Source organism: Pygocentrus nattereri, chromosome 3, assembly GCF_015220715.1.
Source record: "Pygocentrus nattereri isolate fPygNat1 chromosome 3, fPygNat1.pri, whole genome shotgun sequence".
Lineage (NCBI taxonomy): Eukaryota > Metazoa > Chordata > Actinopteri > Characiformes > Serrasalmidae > Pygocentrus > Pygocentrus nattereri.
The window spans coordinates 19,529,266-19,552,408 of NC_051213.1; the positions used below are offsets into that span (position 1 = coordinate 19,529,266).

General features: G+C 39.0%; 1 long non-coding RNA gene across 1 annotated transcript; it reads right to left on the minus strand.

Annotated features, from left to right (window-relative positions):
- Positions 1–360: 360 nt before the first annotated feature.
- On the minus strand, positions 361–22,998 carry LOC119263051. The gene is made up of 3 exons (XR_005130070.1): positions 22,829–22,998; positions 11,946–11,976; positions 361–1,796 (listed from the first exon to the last, which is right to left on the minus strand). It is a non-coding gene; the product is annotated as an uncharacterized LOC119263051 (long non-coding RNA).
- Between the last annotated feature and the right edge of the window lie 145 nt (positions 22,999–23,143).

Genomic DNA, 23,143 nt, shown 5'->3' on the forward strand with positions numbered 1-23,143 from the left:
GACTGTACAGTAATAAAATGTATAACGAATGTTGGAAAATTTAGGGTATTATACAAGTGCTATTAAAGTCTGAAAAGCTGGAGTTTAGAAAAAATATATATAAATATAATATATATAAAAATATTTAGTGCTATATTGATTTGTGCCGTTTGTTTACAAATTATATATAAAGTAAATACAATTAAATTATAAATAATACAGACTATGCATGTACATAAATGAGAAAACACAATAGATTAACTGAGATGATGCATTATTAATAATAATGAATAGGGCTCACTTAATATGTTCACACTGATTTATGAATATTGCTTCATGATGACCAAAAACAAGACACTGAATTTCAGCTTTGTTGTATTATTTATATTTAAACTTTCAAGATCAAGTTTCAAGACAAAAATATGAACATTCTGTAGATTCTTAATCCATTTAAATATATTCAGATTTAGATTAAAATGACACTGTCATTGCATCATCACATTTTTGCTTGAGAAAAAAAAATCTTATATAAAAGCAAACTTCTGCATTTTATATATAGGTTTTGCATCATCACATCATGAACACCCTCTGTATGAATATTTGCTTTGTATTGTCGCATCTACCATAAATCTATTCTCAGAGCAGTAAATCATTAATGTGGATGTGACCAAAGAGAGCAGCTTCAGCCCAGTTTTCTCTCATGAAATCTTCTCAGCTGTGTCGTCAGTTGGTAGTGCTCAGGAGTCTGTTAGGGTGTGGTGGTGAAGAAACAGCGCACTTGTTGAATTCACAAAACAACATTGTGTATCTTTTTGTTATGGGTTTTGTACATTTTCAGGAAATAAAACAGAAAAAAACTATTTTATCATACCGTATCACATCATCAAAACGGAGAGTGCTTTAAAGTTCTAGGTATTTATTGTAAGCAAAAGCTGCATGTTTATGTTGCATATTAACAATCTTTGTCCTTTTACCTATAATAACAATGTAGATTTTAATATCATAAACTAGATACCAAAGGCATTTCTAGATGTTGTATTCAATATTTCAATATATATATATATATAATACATTTTTATATTTGTTTATTTATAATACATTTTGGTCAAAAATACATTTTCATTTTCAAGATTTAAATACAAGGCATTTGGTTTATTCATGCGTTAGTTATAATTTCATTCTTGATGTTATACAGCTTTCTCAGTCATTTTAGAACAGTACATACACACCATGCTCCATGTTCTTCATTCTGGATCCATCTGAAAATTCTTTTTTTCAGGTTTCCTACTATTTAGTTGGAATATGATTTTAATGCATTCATCAGAAACCAATTTGTTTTTTATTATTGAAAACATCGATTCTATATAATTGCCAGGTTTATTGAGTGTGTTAAGAACAAGAAAATCATCTGTGCTGGTCACCGGCCCACTAAAAATCATCTGTGCTGGTCACCATTACACTAACATGTTTAATCACAGTGTGTGTTGTTTATTTGCCTTTAATCTAACAGTGTTTTTGCTAAACAAATATATGCTTACCTCCCAGATAAACAGCTTTAAATATGAATTTTTCAGATGCTTATTGCTTTTTCACATGTACAACCCTACGTCCTGACATTGTACAAAACAGACCCGTGTGTGTGTGTGCGCGCGCGCTGGTGCTGCGTGTGGTAGGGTGTGACCCTGGTGTTGTGAAGAAGCCGTTCCCTCTCACTACGGCGGCCTGATTCACAACACCAGCTGACCCGCCCCACCAGAGTGTCCATCTGCTTCTCTCATCCGCTCTGCCTCTTCCCTTGGATAACAGCTCAAACTCACCTGTCAAACAAACACACAGACATATCAGACTTCTCAAAGACAAAAGCCAGTCTTTCTGCATCAGACACTGTTAATAGCATTCATTAACTCAGACTCAATGTAAACCCAGTTATTTGCTGTATTTCTCTGTGTGCAGACAAGCGGTGATTTTCACATTGGTTTCATGGTCTTTCATAAAGGTGTCACTGGATAGATCTGCATGAACATGGGCATGAAAAACACAAGAGTCAAAACCTCACAACACCATCGAAAACACTAGCAGCCTATTACACTGTATGATCATTTCATGCCTCTTTTTAGGATTAACATATATTAGTGCATTAAACTTAAGAATGTTTTTTCGCTCTTTTAAAGGTGGTGATATGACACAGACAACTGCAGTTTACAACAGTAATCCAGCCATGGTGTTGCTGCTATGGGGATGCTCTGTGTTAAAGAGTGCGAGTGTAGAGGTCAGGCTTTACAGCTCTGCATAGCACAGTGCATCAACTCTGAGCTTACAGTTAAGCACCGACCTCATCCCTCCCTTACTGGAACTGACCCAGAGAGTTGATTCACACTTGTAGAATAATCCAAACAACCCATTCATGATGTCTGACTGTATTATTATGAATGACTTACATGTTTTTGCCATTATATACACAAGTCTTCTGAGTTATTATTATATGTATTGTTTATAAAACAGTGGTAGTTGATGTGCAAGTCACCGTTGTCACTATTTTGCCATGTAACATCCTGAATGTACATATTCACCATTGAATACACTAAACAAAATACACTTTTAGGCCAAAACCTTATATCAGTTCTACTGTAAAGCAGCATTTAAGGTGTGAGGCAGTGTATTCACAGCCATTTTGTGTAGCAGACACTGATGAATAATCAGTAGAATTATTCAGGAGGGACCTGTGATTCATAATGTCACTGTTATACCAACATTTTTATTTATTTATTTATTTCCACACCATGTAAAAAATGTCAGCTGCCAGCTACACTGCATGTAATGAAACAATGGACCAACAGAAATGGTCCAAAATTTCTTGGAATAAAATGTAGTTACCACTTCTGTAGTTACTGTACTAACATTTCCGAGATGTTTTGTTATGAAGGACATGTCAGCCTTTTAACTATAAACCAGGTATCCAGTACTCTCTGTACAATCTTTTTCTTCTACCTCCACAGCCTCAGACATCTAGTGGGCCAGCATGGTCCTTCTTGCACCTGATTTTAAACTCAAATTCGAGTAATACATCTGGGCTTTCTGTCAGCCGGCACCTGTTTCCTGCCTCACTATTATTTTGTCATTTGCCTGCCACATCTTTATCCTCAGCAGGCCAATCCCTGTTAATTCCTGCACAGATGATCATATCACAGCTGCATATAATAATATACAGGCAATACGTTACTGCCTAATCCTGTTTCATCAGCTGGCCTGCCCTCTCTGGTCAATCTAATTGCGACAAAGCCCACATGAGGGCTTTTGTGCCGAGAACTTCTTTAAGGTTTCAATTAAAGGGCACAAGAGGTGAGTGGAGGCTCTTGGACGTCTGCCAGTGTCCTTCAAACAAAGAATGTTACCGCATTATGCCAAAGCCAACGGATGAAAATGCACAAGCGCTTGTGCCAGGGAAGGCATGGCAGAACGCTGAGGCGGTGTCCGAAGTGCCCCGTCTGTCTGTGTGTGCATACATGCAAGTGCGTTTGAATCCATGTGTCAAAGAGACGTAAGACATGCCTGCCTCGGTTAAGATGAACACTAACTTTTCTTTGTACTACCCACTACCAGCCTTTAAGGATCGTGTTTGCTCTGGATGATGTACACTGAGTTTAATTTTCAAAAATCCTTGAGGCCACACAGCCTCAGTGAATAGCTATTATTAGGCCCTGCAGCCTCTTAGACGCTACAGCGCGCATCCCAACGCAGTGCCTTAGTGAGGTGTTTGCCATTTCTAATGTGGAATTTCTGCAGCTCCTTCCATGCAGCGGACAGCCTGGGCTGTGGCAGCTTCCTGGTGAAACACCAGCTGCCGCTCTGACAGTTTGTCTGATAGATCAACATCCTCTAATTCATCACTTCTTCAGTGTTCTTGTCCTGATTTCCACACACTCTATATGCCAACAGACATACCAGCTCCAGTGTTACCTGCCACTGGTTGTTATAATCCTTCAAATGCGTTTTATTACTGCACAGTCACTGCAGACACCAGCATTTCAGCATAGACTATTATAGAAATAGAAGCAGTATTTAGATAATTTAATATCAGTATCCTTTTTTCATTATTTATTTTTTACAAGATTGGAAAATGCCAATTACATTGTGTGCACATTTCATGATGAATAGATGTATAGAAATGGTTCAGAATTACTTGGAATAAAATCTACATTAATGTTCCTCTGAATTTAATGGTCATTTTCCCTTCACCTAGAATGTCACTGTTATGATATGCGGTTCTCTTATGACCATACATATTTCTAACGTTTTAAATACTGTGGGTTAAAACAAATTTTAAGAACAAAGTATAAAAAATGGGTATATATCATAAAAATCACAGTGCCTCTGAGATGTTATCCTGATGATATAGCTTGTACTGATCTAGGCTAGTTAAAATGTATTTCTATAGTTACGTAAATAGACCACTACAAACTTGAAATATTCTGCTGGTGTTAAACATTCAAACATTATACATATTCAAATAATTACATATAACAACAGGTACTTTTTATCTATCAGGCTGATTTGCCTTGTTTTCTTCTTTTACCTTGGGAAATCACATCTTCATTGATGGTGAGTGAAAATTTTTGTGAAAGAAGCCGGTCATGCTTGGATGACTTGCTAAATGCTGACCCAGATGCCAATGACTTTAGTTAAAAGCTCTGAGGGAGATTAGACTTGAGAGTTGAGGTCTGTAGGGGGTTCTCTGGAAAGACTCTAAAGCTAGGTACAGTGTAGGGTTCAGAGAGCTGATAGACTGGCCAATCTCTCCTAGGTGTTTCAGACAGCTGCACGCTTTTGCTAGCAAAAGGAATAGGCCCACCCAAAGGCAGAACAATAAGCTTGATGTTTAATTTAAAGGTTACCTCCATAAGGACTTCACAACCGATCCATAAGCGTGAGGACATTTTGCGACACTGCACAGACATGACTATGTATGAAAAAGTCCACTTTAGGTTGAGGGCAGCAAATTCTTCCTAGAACTGATATGTAGGGACCCTGACTAGGCCTTTGCTTTATAAGTTACATTACATGAGAATGATGCTTTATAACAGTGTTATAACTGCAGCAAACCACTGTCACATTAGTTTAAGGGCCCTGATGTCAAAACAATGTAATTTACTTCTCATGTCGTCTTACTAATATTGAAATGGTTTGTGCTTTTCAAAGGTTATTCAGTGCTTCGTCAAGAGGTTTCTGTAGGTTGTGAAATGTGAAATACGTGAACATTTTGCATTGGCATGCTAATATCTTTATAACCTTATGAAAATATGAATCAAAATGCAAAGCAGGATTAACTTCAGGTATGCAGCAGAATGATTATATAAACTCACGAAAAATATGGTAAACCACACTATGTTGTATTTACATATATGTATATATATATATATATATATATATATATATATATATATATATATATATATATAAAAAGTGTGTGTGTGTGTGTGTGTGTAGGTTTGTATATGTGCATGTGCATGAGAGTGGCCTGTGTGTGTGTGTGTGTGTGAGGGAGAGATTGAGTTTGACGGTCATTTGGAAGGAGAGCGACTCAGGAGCAGAGCTGAGTCTCTTATCAAACCCACTGCAGCTGCTGAAGGCGAACTGCACAAGTGACAGAAAAAAAACGCCGGGAAAATAAAGGTGAAAAAAATTCCATCAGTCTCTTTCACACACACACATCTGCCTGCCTGACGTTTCAGGTGCAGAGTCTGTTGACGGACATTTTCTTGCCATAAGCTAAAGATGGCATTCGGGAACATTCTACATAACGGCAGCAATCGGCTTCAGATAGAAGTCATTTGAATCTATAGCAGAATTTTGTTGCTAACTGGAAGTTGGAAAATAATGACTATTGTAACAAATAGATGCAAGATTGACAGTACTGCATAATGTAATGCATCCTATACAATTTAAGACAGGGGTTCAGTCTTGTCCACAAACGGCTAGTGAGGCTTTGGGTTTTCATTCCAAACAAGCAGCACACCTGATTCCACTTGTTTAGTTGTTGAAACAGAGAACAACTGCATAAAGAAAATGTGCCGCATTAAGCTGTGCAAAAACAGTCTCTATTAGATATGTATATACACTATATTTCCAAAAGTCCAAACATTTGTTAAAGAATGGGTCGCTCTCAGGAGCTCAGTGAATTCCAGTGTGGTACCGTGATAGGATGCCACCTGTACAACAAGCCCAGTTGTGAAATTTCCTTACTACTAAAAATTCCACAGTCAACTGTCAGTGGTATTATAACAAAGTGGAAGCATTGGGAACGACAGCAACTCAGCCATGAAGTGGTAGGCCACGTAAAATGACAGAGCAGGGTCGGCGGATGCTGAGGCACATAGTGCACAGAGGTCACCAACTTTCTGCAGAGTCAATCGCTACAGACCTCCAAACTTCATGTTTCCATGGCTGAGCAGGTACATCCAAGCCTGCATCACCAAGCACAATGCAAGCACGGATGCAGTGGTGTAAAACGTCGCCACTGGACTCTAGAGCAGTGAAGAAGTGTTCTCTGCAGTAACGAATCAGGTGTGGATTTAAGATGTTTAGAGAGTGAGGTATTTATCTAAGCAATAAACACATGACTAACGAATCACGCTTCTCCATCTGGCAATCCAATGGACGAATCTGGGTTTGGCAGTTGCCAGGAGAACGGCAATTGACTGACTGCATTGTGCCAAATGTGAAGTTTGGTGGAGGGGGGATTATTGTGTGGGGTTGTTTTTCAGGAGTTGGGCTTTGTTGTCCACTGAAAGAATGTTTCCTAGCTAGTACAAATAGGTTAAGTCCAAACTACCCTTGAGCTCGGACACTACCAAGGTCACTTGGCAAGGATACCAACCTGTGTGACTTCCAAGGACTCCCACTAATATAGTGTGGCATGTTTGCCCAGGCAGGGAACTAAACCCCAGTCTGCCATGTGGAGAGCTACTCACTACACTGTACTAACCAAACAGATGGTTGTTCATTTAAAATGTTTAGAGAGTGAGGCATTTATCTAAGCAATAAACACGTGACTTAAGAGGCTGTTCATCTATTTCCTTAATCTGTTTATGTTGTATGTCTCTGTATGAAGTTACTGTCAAAAACAGAACAATCTTAGTTCATTTCAATTCAATGTTTTTCAGTTCAGTGTTTCCACAATTGGTCAGAAAAAATCTGAAGTATCAAGTAGAATCAGAGAAGTTTTTTTTTGTCAGTGACTCTTTGCCACAGACCCACCCCACATTAACGGAACGCTCTTTGGTTGAGCCTAACCAGTGAGTGAGACTCTAACTTTCATTAATTATCACAAAGCCACATATCTTTAGCATCATTGAGACAGTTTTGGCATTTGCAATTGAGGAGAAAGGACTCTCCACAGAGGATGCAGTGGACTGAAGCTGCATGCAGAAGTTTGTGGAAATGGAAGTTATTTCTTGGATCTATAAGGATTCTTCTATATCACAGCAGAAGGCCGTCTGCTCATTAAGGACTAGAGAAAGCCTTGTGACGAGCTACTGGTCTGAATCAGACTGCATGCATTAACCAGTTCCTCTGTGAGCACACTCAAACAGTGCACACACACACACACACACACACGTTTTTCTGCCTGCCGGCCCGGTGGTCTCTAGGCTGTCAGTGAACACATGGCCAACAGTTATGGTCCCTCCTGAACGCCTGCTATGCAGAGCAATTGTACCACACACTCTCTGCATCTCAACACAAATCTCTCTCACTCTCTATTGCTCTTTTTTCTCCCTATCTCTCTCTATCCCTCTTCTTTCTCCATTTCTCTCTCTGTCTCTAAGTCTCTTTGTTCTTTCTCTGTATCTTTCTTTATTTCTCGATTTGTCTGAGTCTCTTTCTGTTTCACTCTCTCCATTCCCTCTTTCTCTAAATCTTTTTCTCTTTCCTTCTTTCTCTCTCTCTCTGTAAGTCTCTTCTTTATCTCTCACTTTCTTTGTATTTCTCTTCATTCTCCATCTCTTAATATCTGTCTCAGTCTCTCTCTTTTTCTGTCTCTCTATCTCTCTCCTTTATCTTTCTCTCTGTCTCCAAGTCTCTCCCATCTTTCAATATCTGTCTAAATCTCTTTTTCTCTTTCTATGTCTCACCATCTCGACGTTTCCTCACAAATCACGATGCTGAATATAAAACAGGAAGAGTTATCAGGAGGAGGTTCTCTCTCTCCCTCTCTCTCTCTGTCTGTCTCTCTCTCTGTCTCTGTCTGTCTCTCTGTCTGTCTCTCTCTCTCTCCCTCCCTCTCTCTGTCTGTCTCTGTCTCTCTTTATCTCTCTCTCTCCCTCCCTCTGTCTCTCCCTCCCTCCCTCTCTCTCTCTCTGTCTCTCTGTTTCTCTCTCTCTCCCTCCCTCCCTCTCTGTCTCTCTCTCTCTCTGTCTCTCTCCCTCTCCCTCCCTCCCTCTCTCTGTCTGTCTCTGTCTCTCTCTCTCTCTCTGTCTGTCTCTGTCTCTCTCTCTCTCTCTCTCTCTCTGTCCTGTAACTGTGGCAGGCTGGTTTGGCCTCCAGGAACAAAATGGTGCTCTTTTCCTCCTGGCATGTACTGCAGTTCTCAGTAGAAACACTAATTAATTTGAAATTTTATACAGATCTGACGTCTCTATTTTAACCTCTTTTAAAAATGGCTATGGAGGAGCAGCTAAATGTGCTTCATCTTCCTGGCTGTGTTTGCTCTGTGTCTCTGGACCAGCCTGTGCTGCTGTCTCTGAGTTACTCAGTATTTGTGTGTTTGGCAGGCGTGGCACTGCAGCAGTGATAGAGAGAGAGAGAGAGAGAGAGAGGGAGAGAGAGAGAGACCTTCCCTCTGCTCAGAGCTTAGGCCACTTGGCTCGGTTTGCTCTGTACAGCGTGACAAAGACACACAAGCGCACGCTGAGGGAGTTTTACTGTGTGTGAACTGCACTGACAGAGAGAAGTGGAAAAGAAAGGAAAGGACAGGAGGGGAAAGGAAGAAAAGACAGGAGAAGCAATCGAAAGAAAATGGCACAGAAACGAAGGAGCGAAAGATGACAGCAAGTTGCTGAATGGAAGAGAATGAGTAAAAGAGACAAGACTAGAGAGAAGCACAGAATTGATTCTGTGCCTCAAAATTCAAAACTAAAACAAGGTACGATATTAGTAGAGCACAATATATATATATATATTATTTTGCAACCACCCAATAAAATAGATACTGCATTCAAACAGAATGCCTCTACATTTTTCCATTTAAATGACTGAATTTCATTCAGTAGAACTGAACGACTTGATGTGACACTTTCAATACAGGTTAATGCAAAATCTCTGACATAAAACAAATGTAGTACAAATATATACGACTAAAAGGACAACAACACTGAATCTGGCGTATAGGTCCAAATTTAAATGTGGTTTTCATATGCCTCTGCCTGTTTTAGTCAAAGCCAGCAGACAAATAGCAGGCAGAGGTAGTAGCAGTGCATTAGGAAGTCCATTAAAACTTTGCTTTTCTTAATTAGCCCTGCTAAGATTATGAGTTCCCCTGTGGGCTCGACAAAATGCAAGTCATTCTGCAGTCCCCCCCACCCTCCAACCCCATCACCATCATCATCAGCAGAAAAAAAAGAAAAGAAACTGTCTTACTGTCTTAAGGTACGTATTTAAATGATAACATCTGTAATATGCCGAGACTTCATTTAGACAGATAGGAGGCTGAAAACTTATAAGGGATGGTTAAAAAGTTGTTTTTTTTTTACAGCAACTGAACATGAGCACTACAGGCGTCGTTAACTTACATGTAATGATTAGCAATTATGGCAGCCAATGGGCTGCTAAATATGTCGAAAACGATGGTCCATCTGTGAAAGAGCTTCTACTATGGATTGCACATTTGTCAAGACAGCAAAATGTCGTTTTGACATTTATCAGTCAGTTAAAGTGTTTAAAACAGTGGTATGAAGGCTCTGTACTGCACATCATTGGTATTTCTGAAGTGGCAATTATTTTGATTGAATACTGAATATTACTCATAGTCATTGCTTATAACATTGACCTAAAATTTAGTTAAATTGGCAGCTCTGAACAGTTAAGTAGTCACAACTACAGCACGGCAAAAATGACAGTAGAATAAATATCACCACAGTACAAAGCATATTTAGTTATTCAATATAGACCCTATTTTAATTTGATATGTCTGACTGAGTCATAACTCAGGTCAATGAGACACTTGGTAAGTTAGTAATCATACATATTCATTTTGTAACATTAGTAATTCACAGCACTGATCCTGTGATACAGTCATTAATAAATTATTTTCTGGGTATGCTCTCTGTTCTAGATGATGTAGCAAAATCAAATCCTACATATGTTTATATGGTACAAAAAAAAAAACAGTTAAGTAAAATTTTCTCACTGATTTTTAAGGAATATCATTGGCCCAATGGCATTTAAATGCTGAACATTTAATAATGAATCTTAATTTAAAAAAACTCACAAGAAGTGCTGAGATCTCTCAGCAGATGAAGTAAATCATGCTTTGCCTACCAGAGCACAAAGTAGAAAAAAGCCCCTTTAGTCAATAAAAGCAGGGTGATTTAGTTAGAGTTGACTAAAGGGCTCATGGTGTATTTGATTGATTTAAGTGTGAACACAGTGCCAGCAGAGAGTGGGTGAGCGAGCGGAGGAATTAAAGGAAGAAAGAAAGGCGGCACACTGTCGCTGCTGTACTCCCTCAAAAGAGCTATTGGCATGCCAGGGTTGCCCTCTCACACCATTCACTCTCTCGCTTGCTCTCTCTCTCTCTCTCTGTGTCACACACACACACTTTGACACAATGGACACGTGGCCACTCTTCTACCTGCCAAGCTACACAAAGAGAGAAGAGAAAAATACAACAGTCCTCTATAGAGAACACTGTCTGCTGTAGATTACTGCAGGACCGAGCCAGACTGCTTCACAGTAAGACAATAAACATCCAAAATCAACAAAAGATTTCAGAGATTTGATGATATTTCTACAAAACAAATGATAATAAATGAAAACTATGAAAGATTAATTTAAAAAAGAAATTTCTCTTCATATATATTATAAAGATTATAAAAAAAAAATTTCACTTCAATGCATACCTAAGCTTGTAAGAAAGTAAATTTATAGCACTTCTAACAAGTTGTAAAAGTCTCACTTTGACATTTTTAAAACTTATATTTCCAGAAGGAGATTGTATTAATGTATTCTTTTCTAATTTATTGCAAAGTTTTCATTACAAAATACATTATCAGCACAACAATATGAATGAAGAATTTCCTAGTATTTGTTATGTCCCTCTTTAACTTCATTGACACTCGGGCTGGCCCGAGCAAAGGCCCCTAATAAGTTATCGTCTAAATATGATGTTCACAGGAAGAGATAAGACAAAAAAATCGGACCTGTTTGTACAAAGGCTTTAACATGGTCAGTGTCACAAATTGCTTAAATTTGAACAGTGACCTAGAAATAGTGCAAAATTTGTAATATTTCAACCTCATTTTACTTGATGTAAATTCTAAAACTTCCTTTTGTTTATTCCCAGGTTTAAATGTAATAAAAAATCCCAAATTTTTAATGTGGTCTCTTTTCAAAAGGAAAGAATACAAAGAATACAAATGACAATGAATTTACCCAAGACTGCAGAGCAAAGTTTTCTTTATTCATTTTTTATTATTATTTGTTTTTATTGCCTTTCAATTTATTACAATCAGGCAGCGGTTTATAATGATAGATATATACATGATTTATATATATATATATATATATATATATATATATATATATATATATATATATATATATATATGTGGGTGTGTGTGTGTGTGTGTGTGTGTGTGTGTGTGTGTGTGCTTATGTTAAGAAAGAATTATTTCCTAAAGTATGTAAATGTAATAATGTGAGGGCTGCTTAGTAAAGCATTAAGCAGATTTCATTACGGCTTTTGTACTCACCACACAGAGAGGCAATGGAAACGGCTACCATCTGAAGAAAAAAATGAAAAGAGAATTTTAATTGTGTTTGAAAGTAAAAACAAAAATAAACAAGCTTTCCTCTCAGCAAACATTTTCTGTTATGTTTCAGTGAAAGCTGTAAAAGTAAAGACCTGAAATAGCATCCTCTGTAAATTTCATTCCCTATTGCTCTATTCTATTCTTTTGGCATATTCATTTTGTTATCAACTCACATTTGTACTCATTATCTCTTTGTTATGTTATTAAGTGGTGAAACAAAAATCAGTAAAACTGATAAAAATGAATGATTTGCACAGAATCTCTAGTTAAAACAAAATGAATAAATACAGTATGCAAAGAAAGAGTAGCATCGAAACACACATGCAAACATAGAGCGCAATCTTCATCGGAAGACTTAAGAAGCTGACTGAGATGGAGAGAAAGATGGAGGGAGGGAGGAAAGACAGAGACAGGCGTGCAGAAGGAGAGATGATGAATAAGGGGAGAGAGAGAGCAGGCGAGGCACTGTTAGGCCATTCAGCAGTGCGGTTCTGGTTTTCTCAGCATGGCGATGGGTGGACCGCGCGCAGGCTGCTTTCACACAGATAATAGTGTCATTAATCAGCCAGTTGGTGCCTGGGCTCATTATCAGATGTAGGCCGTATGATTATGCTCATTGATTGGGCTGAAATATTCGCCTGCCGTTCTGACCTGGCCCACTCAGACCTGTTCTGGCCCGAGTGTTTATTAACTGACTAATTGATTTGAGGAGGAGAGCTGACAAACTAGACCTGGAATAATACTCCCTTTAGTGCCACTGTTAGGATCCACTCTGACAGGAATAAATGAACAATTTCTTTGAAAATCATTTATGCATGGATGAACAGGAATAAAGACTTGTATTCCTAACAAAACGCTTTTGATTTGTCCTCATATCTCATGTGATATGGGACGATAAAGTGGACCAGCTTATCACAAATTGCCACGGACTGTATGATGGTGGTGATGTACCTATGAGAACACTCCCATGCCCTCTGAAATGCACCTCCTTAGAAGCTCTTCTGTCTGCAGGAAATGTGCAAATGCATTACGAATGCATTACTAATGCTAACATATATTACCCCATAGACAATGACTCTTAGGAAACTTTAATATATTCTCATATGGAGAATGTTACTTGTTTTATCTGCATGTTATTTGATTCAGTTTAACCTTACTGAGTGGTAAAATAAATCTAAATGACTATTTTGCTTCTCCATTACTGTAAATACATGAGCATTAACTGTGTCCAGTCATAATAGATTCAATGCAATAAAATGCCAATCATAAAGGCTCTACAGTTCCCTCAGCTTTTTGTGTCTCTTATATTTCTCACATCCATTACTTAGTTTTAAAATGCTTAACAAGTGAATGAATAAAGTATAAAATGGCCTCGTGAATGCTGTATATGAATGGATGGACTATTGGCGTACAGTGACAACTGTCTAATTACTGTGTTCAAGTTTTTTTCTCATGACTAATATTTTCAAATGAGACCCACTAACATTCAAATCAAGAGGAGAGCAGAAACACCCTCAGCCAACTGGACCATGATAAAAGAATATCAGACCACAACCTTTCAAAATTAGGATGGGAAATTAGGGCAGTCAAAAAGGAAACATTAATTTTACAGAATTATTGTAAAGCCCCAGGGCAGAGACCAAATGATTGCTGCCTGTTCCAAAAAATCACGTGGAAATATAGCTCAGCATGCGGACTAGGCCAACTGTCCTCTCATGTACTTTCACATACAAAGAAAGAGCTGCAGAGAACGAATTTCACTTTCTGCTGACTAAAAAAGTCTGATTAGGAGTCATAAGACTTTAAGCTGTTAAAAAGCACCGTATCAATATTATTTATTTATTTATTTTAGGGTGACATGGCAGTTTACACGTTCTGTAGGTGTACTCCACACTTTTTAAGACAACATTAAATAATCAAACTTTCAAACTGTGATTCTCATATGAAAATGATTAATCGTTCAGTCCTAATTCATTCATACAAACTACTCTTTGAACTAATTTGGTGCTGTTACCTTTGTAAATTGCAGAGACGAGGCAAAGAGAAGACACATATGAGGCTGTATATTCTTAAGAAGACATGTTTCAGAAAAGTATCTGCTTCGTCTCTAGTCAGGAGTGGATCTGCCAGTGGGCTAAAAATGAGGTTGAGAAAATGCATAAAGCAGAAGGCCAGAGTAGCCCTATCTATGTTGGAGCCTCTACAATTCAGCATGACTTTGTCCCTCCCCCACTTTATAAATATATATTTATTTACACGTTCATGTACATGTTCATACTCCTTCACCTAGATCTAAATTATAATCCCTTTCAGAGCAAGGAGAATTAGCAGAGGCTAAGTGTAGCGCGTGTGTCTGCGCATGCACACAGTACCAACTCAAGACAAAATGGCTGATATCGGAGCGCTCTGATTAGCTGCAAGTCTCCATTTGCATGAAGTCGACAGCATCCAGCTTTGTTTCTCCATCAGCTCCATTAGGGTGAGTAAACAGCATGTGTGCTCCTAGCAGGCCCTATGCTAGCAAGAGGAAACAAAACCGTGTGGCACGATGCAAGCGGCACATGTAAAACTGCTGACACTTTGCGACTAAGTTTGAGGCCGGCAGCAGAAAATCTCCCAGTGTGAAGGTAGAGCTGTGAAATCCATTTAAGAGTGCCGCGGGCAGAAAGGTTGCCATGCTGACGAAAAGTGCTTGTCTAAGGTAGTGCAACAAGCCCTGTGTGTGTAGCCTTGTGGTGATAGTAGTGATAGAGAGAAAGACATATGTGTGTAAATGAGGTTTTGTGGTGGTGTTGAGACAAGATGATGTGGTCATTTAGTGTACTGTAGTACCGTAGCAAGCTAATTCAGCTCCCAGAGTCATTGCAAAAGTATTAAACGATAGCAAGGAGTTACCCTCAGGATTAAGGAGTCACAGTGATGCTGGGTTTATAGCAGCTATTCACCAAAATCTTCCCTCAGAACCAGGCAGAAACACAGATCTCAAGTGCAGTTTCAACAGTTTTCTATTGCAATCCAATGTTGCAGTGCTTTGCCCAAAGGGCACCATCGCAATTTTTATCCTCCATTCCAAGAAAACATTAATTATCCTCACACCATAATCGCGGAATTCACTCATCACCTACAATGCGAATGATACACGATTTACATACATCTAATCCTCTTACGGTTCAGCATCGCAATGTCAAAGCATGAAAGCTACATTTATGACAATGTTTGAAATTTTCTCTTTTTAGGAACATTTTCGTGCCATAACTCTCTATTAATTGAGTCCCATCTTCCCTGCAAATCCACCAGGCACAAAATGGTGGCCAAACAAACAAACAGGCCTACTCACACTACTACGGCATCTATGCAATGTGGCCTTTGTTTGCAGAGCCAGAAAAAGAGCTAAAGTGGAGAGGTAAAGACAAAGTGGAGACTAATATATGGTTTAGCAGGCCGGTTTCAAGCCAGAGTGAGCAATACAATAGCCACACATAAAGCAAAGTCGTGTTACTGTCTTTAAGACGAACAACTGTGCCAACAGTAGAGCAAAGCCAAAACAGCCTCTCGAGATAATACTAATGAAAAGCCTTCTTTTGGCCACTGTGGTTTGCTCAAGCTTAATTCATGTGACAAGAAACAGCCTACATAGCATGCATTCAGTTAATATGCTTTTAAAACATATCTGTATTTGTGAAAATTGCATCCTCTGATTCATGACAAAATGAGAAATGCAGCAGGTTGGTTTTGTGAGAAACACCAATAAGTCTTAAAACCTCCTTTAATGTTTATTTGAGTCTTTTTTGGGGGTATGGGTGAAAGATACACCATGTTGAATTTGTTCATGTTGAGTATTGCATGCTTATTGGTCATTCAATTCTTGATTTAGATATCGAATTATGATCAGAAATAACCTCAGTTATTAATCCATACAGACTGAGTAGGCAGACATGTCTAGAAACTTCCTGGTGGAAAATGTAGAAAAATAAGTCATGGATTTAAAACTCTTCAAAATAACAGCATAAACCAAGTAAGTTTAATGTGTCCTCTCACTTTTTGCCTGGCCTACAGTGCGGAAGTGTTGGTTGAGTACAGAAAGTGGGCCAAAACCATTCAGCACAAAGAAACGCTGCAGAGGGCTATGAGCAATGGAGTTGTACATGTCATGTCTCTGTCTGACCTGACAGACTAAATCAGTGAAACAAAGTTATATATCTGAATGCTGTATCTGGAAATCTTTCTATCGTCCCATCTGAGCATGTGCATCACAATGAATCAGCATTTTCACAGACGTAAACGGCATTCGTGTGACTTTCCATGCTACAGACAAACAGAAGGATGTGTATTTTAAGATTTTTTTAACCATAAATTATATTACTGAAAGCATCTCTGACACCTTGTTGTATGTCTTAACAGACTCATGTTATTACTAATAGAGCTAGAGCTAGTATGGTAAGAGAATATGCCATTAAACATTTTCCGCTTGGTGCGAATTGACAAAAGTTCATATAGTTGCATCTTGTATGTATTTCTAGCAAAACCGATTTCATTTATTTTATTAAAGAAATGTTCATATTTTTATTCACAGACTAATTTAATTGTCTATTGTCTTGTCAAAATTGTTTTTTTCATTTGAGCAAAAGACAAGATTTAATTCACTTTAATAAACTCTCTTTTTAGCCATAGATTTGCAGAACAAGCTAAGAAAACATATGCATCTATGGAAAGTTTCAGATGTGGACATCAGTAGGTTAAGCTACAAACAGTATATGCTGCCATACTAGGGAAGCTGGATCAAAAAACCGTGTATGGCAAAAATATAACATTAAGATATTGGGAAACATTTTCACAGTAGGCATCATGATATTTCATTTTTCTGGGGTTTGAGAAGTTGGAACAGATACAGCGTGCCAGCCATCCAGCAGCGTCACCTTTAAAAGTGCCGATCTGAGATAAGTGAAGCCTCCTTTAGCATCAGAAGCCTGAAAAGATCTCAGTTTTGTTCTCGTCTCCTTAACAAAGCTGTGTTGAACAAAGAAGAAACCCTGGCTCTTAGCATTCTCCCTGCTACCCTGCACACAGCTAATATTAGCCTCATCCCGATAATGACACAGCGTTTACTGACCATTACAGCTCTTTCAGTGCACATGCGTCTTTGATGTTCAACTAGACAAGAGTGGATACAACACATGGAAGCTGTCAGACAGAGGACAACAATGAGAGACGGACAAACTGAGGAGAGGCAGAGCCACGGCTAAGGCCCTCGTCTGTCAGTACATGAGTGCAATGGAATCTGAGTATTGCTGTGTAAATGTATTACAGTGACCCCTGTCAGACATTGAATATGGGGTACCGTTACTGAACATTAACAAAGATGATTTGATGCATGTGAAATTGTCAGTTTATTTATTTATTTTTGTATTTGAATTTCATTCAAATATTTGTGAATATTCATACAGCATTTTTTTACATCATCACAACCTAATTTTTAATGTAAGTTAAAGTAAGAGAAAAGTAAAAGACAGCTGCTGCATTCTAATGATATAAAAAATACAAAAGAAATGTTTTTTTTTTCTGCACAGCAATGATTTATTGTGCTTCTTATACCATAGAATTTATGAAAATGTAATAAGGTTTATGAAGGAGTCATACAATTTTACTATATATTACCAAATAAAGTGAACAATGTACTGGCTACTGTACCTGAATGACTATAAGTACAGTGAGCCTATACTATAAATTTAGCAAAGCTGCCAATTTTTCAAATGAAAAGATTTGTAACTCATTAGATGCAACATATAACTCATATATTACTCATTGATAGCTGTAAAGACAGCCTTCCTAATATTAAAGAAAAAGATGAATGTGTACAGTAATAATATTCACAAAAGGACAATGAATAAAAGGCTTACCTTCTTTAGCATTAGCATACAGGAGCCTGAGCACACACTCACTCTCACGCTCTCCCACAAACACTCTCACACTCGCATGGGCAGGCAGACAAGAGAGCCCATCATTGTTCTCCACTAACTCCTCCCACACAAAGCTCAACCAGTACGTGTGGAGATATGCAGGAGCAACAGAGTGCACACACACACACACACACACACACACACACACACACACTGAAATGTGTAGATGACAGCGTGCAAGTCTTCACACAAAGAATCCCGATGAGAATCCAGTGCAGTCACATGACGTGTGCGCGTGCCTAAGCGTGTGTATGTATTTGTGTGGGTAAATGGCCAGAGGGCTGCTCCAAACAGGAAAGCAATGTAGGGAAGCCCTACAAGCCACCACCCTGTAACAGAAGTGGGTATAGAACACATCTGATTTACCAGACCCTTTTGGGGGAGGGGGGGGGGGCAAACACAGGTATGAAGACACACAAGCACCAAGCATCTGCATTATTAATAATTCTTAATGGTGCCATTATGTGGAATAGTGCTTTGCTGTTTAAACATGGCAGAGCAGATCACAAGGAAACTGTATAGAATTCGTTTTCTTCTTGATGATTAGGCTTTTCCTTTATTTGTATTTTGCTATTGAAATTCCTTCTCAAACCATTTCACATAGGAAATCATGCCTTGGCTGGCAGCTGAGATGTCTTACTTCACCTTAACCATTCTTGCCTGTGTACCAACCCCCTGACTATATTTCAAATCTGTCCAAAAAATACAGTAAAATACTGTAAAATACTGTAAAATCATTCTATTCACACTCAATTTGGACAATGTCTTTTGGTGTGTTCATTGTGATTTTTACCTTAATGTAACAGCTGCTGTTCTCAAATGATACTGAAAAATAAAAACCAAACCAAAAAAAGTATTTTTTTTATTTTGTACAGCAACAAACTCACATTTATCCAATTTAGCAAAGATGTGTTCAGATAACTGTGCAGATGTAAAGCTGAATGCTGAGAGATGAATACATAGAAAATGAGTTTGTACAATCCTGTGCTGTGCTTGTCCTTGCAACACATTCTGTGGTACACCATAAGTACGTAATCTAGTTCTTACACACCGGAGAGATAGGAAGAGAGTGGGGCAGGGCTTAGATATGGAAGCAAGCGGCTAATGAGAGAGGAAAAGACAGAATAGAAAAGAGAGGGAGATAGTGAAGGAGAGATTGATGGAGGGGGTTGCAAGTGGTCTTATCTCTCTAATAGGCTAATCAGCATTGCTGTTCGGCATTTTCTGTTGAGAAGTTTTTGTCTGATATGTACAATATTGTTATGTCAGTGCAAAAAAAAGCTAATATGTTGTTGCATAAGAAAAAAAGAGGTAGTGTCAACCTGTCACTGAAATTTTGGATGTGTTTTATTCATGGCTCATTTTGAACAAGCTTTAATGGAGATGCATTTGGTTTTTATGAATGGGTGTGATGCAGAATCGCAAACTATGTTCTACGCAATCGTTATGAGTTTCATGTTATTTTCATTACATTGATAAATAAATACATGTGGCATTATTAAACTGAACTATATAGACTTAGTCATGTTCAAAATACCTTTGACCTCAGTGAAGTTAGATTAATGCCTGACACATGACCGCTTAAATAAAACAGGGGGAAAAAAAAATCAAGAAATCAATATCTGAATGAATCATACACCAAACTCTATTCTATATGTATGTGATGCAAGACACACATGTACTCTCGCACACATGCCTGCATGCACGCATACTGCACACATAGTGTGTGTGCATTTTACATTTACACCACATGACAGCTGATGTGCACAAAGACAAAACAAATACACTGAATGGCTCTCATTATAAAATCTAATTAATTTGCCCAAACTGCCTTTGTTATTGGAGCTGGCCTGGAGAACAAAGGGGAAGTAGCGCGCTCATGTGCCGCCTCCGATCCTGCCTACATACTTCAACGGCACCTCAATGTACAGACCACATCCACCCACTCTGTGGTGCTCCCTGTCAATCACGCTGGCGGTGGACAGCACCTCCACCACAGCCATTTTGTGATCAGAGCAAAGGGGAGGAGGGCTGTGTGCTGTTCATTATTTAGAATATTCCATACGGTTGGAGTGGAACTAGTACTGTGGCATTCTGATTTCTCCATGAATTTCCTTTTAGAAAATCTAAATGCCAAATGACCTAATGAGGTCTAATTCACCATAATTCTATAAACACAATTATGCATTTTATAGGCTTTGTTCTAACAGGGACGGATCCTTTTTAAATTCTTTTAACAGTAATTAATGTACTTTATTGGTACAGATTAGTAGGCTGTTTAGGAGCACTAGTTTATGATTTCAATAATCAATATTATATACATGTGCAAATCAATCTGTGCCTGAGAAAAACTTAGGCAGCGCTTTGGCACCAAATAAATATTGCTATGTTTGTAAAACAGCTGATGTGCCATCAATGCTGACTGGTTCTGGCCAGTCAAATGGAGCTTTATGGCTATTGCACTTCAGGGCGAACGCGAGGTTAAATCCTTGCTGTTCAGCCCAGCATTTGGTATAGCACACAGCACCACACCCAGAGCCACTGAGAGCAAATTCTAGCCACACACAGACCGAAAAGGGTGCGATGAAGTCCTCATTGTATGGGTGATCAGAGATATAAAAAAATACAACCATATATCATAATTTATGCTCTGAAAGCCCCTAAAATGCCAATAAGTGAGTCTCAAATGCTGTCAGTGAGTCATCTGTAATTGGCCCTTGTATATGTACCAGCTCTCTAAATATCATGCAGTGTATAATAATTGAAATGAGGCGTTTAAGTAAGCCGTGATGAATGTATACATATAAAGTATATGTTTTGCACACTCATTATAGTGCCGGTGTTACTTATCTGAAGTACATCTAGAAGCATCACACAATAAAAAAAGGCATCTGGAAAGGCCATCATGCCACACCATATACAAAAAATAAATATAAATAAATAAATAAATAAACCAATACTCTATACTATAGGAATGTGGCCCAGCACACGATAGCATTCTGATTACGAGGAATATTTTGGTGAATATTTTATTCTAAACATATCCCTATGGATTTGGGTGGTGATAGAGCTTTGTGCTGTAGTGTGGATGTGTAGTAGTTTAGTAGCTTAATGTGATGTACTGTAGAGTAGGCATGTAGTAGTACAGTGTTGCGTAGTCATGTCGCACGGTGGCGTAGCGTACTAGTGTAGCACAGCATGGTATGGCACAGTAGATGTGGTACTGCAATAGTGTAGCGTAGCAGGGTACTGTAATTTTTCTCAGTATGTCTAGTTTAACTGATTATATATATTTATTTATTTTTTTCCATTTACACACCACCATTCTCAAACCCAGGGCTGCTTGTTTATTTATTTATTTATTTCTATGACTATTTCAATTTAGAAGGTCAGATTTCTCCTACTCAGGAGTGATGTGAGCATTATCGGTTTACCTTGCAATTGAGCTCTTCACGCACACTTTTGGACACACATTTGCATGAGCAAACACATGCAGACACATGCATACACCTGTCGAAATCCATGTGTGCATGCTGAACAAAATGATGATGGAAGATCAAAGGGTTCAAACCGTCATGTTCCCGTATGGGAGAAAAAAACCTAATTTGACGATATCTGTGAGAGTGAATCAGCCTCTTGCAGTCGAAGAGCAGATGTGCAGAACAAACCACTAGTCTGGAGCCTCAAGAGCGAACACGTGACTGGACATCAGACCTACCACACCCACCACACCTAGCATTGATAGTACCGCCTGGTCCTTATACACCATTGTACTTAAACCAGAGACTGACATTCTTTCCTATCTAACAAGTCATTAAACCTCCAAGGTATTGTTTAAAACGTGACTGATGGACTTCAGCCACACGTTTTCCATCCATGTGGCGCGTCCACAATCAATGAGATTCTCTTCATTTCCACAGTAGATTGCACGATGGATCCAGCCGTTACTGCGGAATCGAGACACACCTCGACCTCAAATATCCAGACTGAACTGCTCCACTCCCAGCAAGAGTGGCTTTTTGCTCAGCTATGGGTGTGAGAGTATGAGAGTTAACCTCCATCTGCAAACATCATGGACCACTTGGTCTACAGCTGCCATTCTGCTTTCTAGTATCTCTGCTGAACTGACATACAGTAAAGGTTTGTGGGCCCAGTGCTTCATAAGAATAGCTATCAGTCTCCTACCAAAAACCTCCCTGAAATCTCAGGATGACTCTGATCAGTGTCACGTCTCAATCTAAGAGTGCTGTGTGTGTGAGAAACAGTGTGTGTGACTCCATTTGTGCATTGATCAGGTTTACGGTGTGAATGGGGCTGAGACACACAGGCTCTAAGCGCTGTCTCGGCTTAGAGGCGACTCTTTGTCTCCGGGGCTTGTGGAAGGATTTTCAGGACAGCGTGCCCAACATTATATGAAATTGATTGCTTGCAGCAAAAGGGCCTGCATTTCCTATCCCGAAGGTGCTTTTTTTTTGGGAAAAATTCCTGAAGGGCTGGTTGTCATTTGCGTAGAAAAGGCGCACACTTTTCTCCACGGCCAAGCTTTACATCCCTGACAGTTGTTAAGGTGCTCGTCGCAGTGTACGGTGCTTGACAGTTTTATATGATAAATTGACACACCGTTTATCAGGGTGTGCAGGAGGACTGTTCAGGAGCATTATTATGGGTATGACTGGGAAAGGTAACAACTTTTGCTTTTGCATGCAGAGTGCTGCTGAAACTTTCTAGCAAAAAAAAACAGACAAAGGCCTGAGGCTCCTCAGGCCTGGGAAAAATGCACAGATAGATATGTGAAAGGAATGAATGTGTGCAAGTATGAGAGTCTATGTGGAAGAGAGTGTGCGTGTGCATGCTCCCGGCACTTACCCTCGGATGACCTGATGCGTTTTCGTCTCAGAAGACAGTGGCGTTGATTGTTTCCTAGTGCTTCCACTAGCTTTTTTTCCCCTCTTTCTATTTTGTTTCTCGCTCTCTCTGCCTCTCTGTCTCCTCTCTTACTCACTCTCACACTCTTCAGGAGCATCAGATCGGTAGCCTCACCCTGGCACAGAGAGTGGCGAGGCACATGGGAGGGGTGTTTTGTAATCTGCCAGGTCGTACCACCCTGGGGAGAGAGTGGAGGAGAGGGGGGGAAGGGGAGAGCGATAGGAAGTGCAGTGCTCTCCAGCTATACCTTCGTTG